Raw genomic sequence first — 1034 nt, 5'->3', positions numbered from 1 at the left:
GTCTCCCAAGCAGAGGCTACAAATATCTCAACCCCATAGGCTTGGCAGGGAACATTTACTAAGTTAATCAAGTTAGGTGGGGACAGAAAAAAACAGGAGAGCATAAGAATGCAGGAATGCAGCATCATGGACTCAGTTTCACGTAATTATTTCCATGTGGAAATTCAGGCAAGAGAGGCCTAAAATCTTAAACTTTATTTGAAATCTTACAATTTTTAAACTTATGATAAATAATTCAATGTTAACAGAAATCACATCTCTGAGGGTCAAGGCAAGCATATCTACACTCATGATGGCATCTGTGGGTCACCAATCTGTTCTAACCCATATCCTCTCTGCTCTACTATTAGATTATATGAGGTGAGAATGCTCCTCACTCATGTGGCTAAGTAGTTAATCTCTCTGAGACTCTGTTTTCTCATTTGCAAAATGGAACAAGTAATACCTGTATTCATTTTCTAGGGCTGCCATAACAAGTTACCACAAACTGGGCAGCTTAATATGGATATTCATTCTGTCAGAGTTCTGCAGACTGTAAGTCTGATATCAAAGTGTTGGTGGTACCATGTCTTCCTTGTTTCTGGTTGCTCCAGGCAATCTTTGTTGTTTCTTACTGGCAGCTGCATTACTCTATTCTCTCCTTTCATCATCATATTGCTGCTGTCCCTCTGTATGTCTGTTCTTCACATGTTATCCCACTATCTCTCTTTGTCCCTGAGCCTCTTCCTTTTTAATAAGGACATTACCCATACATGATTAAGGACCCACCTTGATTTAATATGACCTCATCTTAACTAATTACATCTGAAAGGGCCCTTTCTCCTATAAGGGCACATTCTTAGTTACTAGGGGTTAACATATTAATATATTTTTATGGGACACTATTCAACCCATAAGAATGCCTGCTCACAGGGTTGCTACAAAGCAGTTATCTTTGAAACTTATTCTATTTAAGATATATTTTGCCCAGTTTTTAAAGGGGTTGTTTGATTTTTTCTTGAGTTTTTTGTAGATTCTGGTTATTAGCCCTTTAT

At 37.8% G+C, this 1034-nt stretch overlaps 1 protein-coding gene across 1 annotated transcript in view; it reads left to right on the top strand.

The window, feature by feature from the left end:
• Positions 1-1034, top strand: part of LOC105822171 (caspase recruitment domain-containing protein 18-like) — a 45407-nt gene that overhangs the window by 43514 nt on the left and 859 nt on the right. The gene's annotated exons all lie outside the window — the stretch shown is intronic.

This window comes from Propithecus coquereli, unplaced genomic scaffold (assembly GCF_000956105.1).
Source record: "Propithecus coquereli isolate 6110/MARCELLA unplaced genomic scaffold, Pcoq_1.0 Scaffold6, whole genome shotgun sequence".
NCBI classification, from domain to species: Eukaryota; Metazoa; Chordata; class Mammalia; order Primates; family Indriidae; genus Propithecus; species Propithecus coquereli.
Note: the sequence above shows the minus strand (reverse complement) of the source record. Positions and strands in the feature narration are given on the sequence as shown.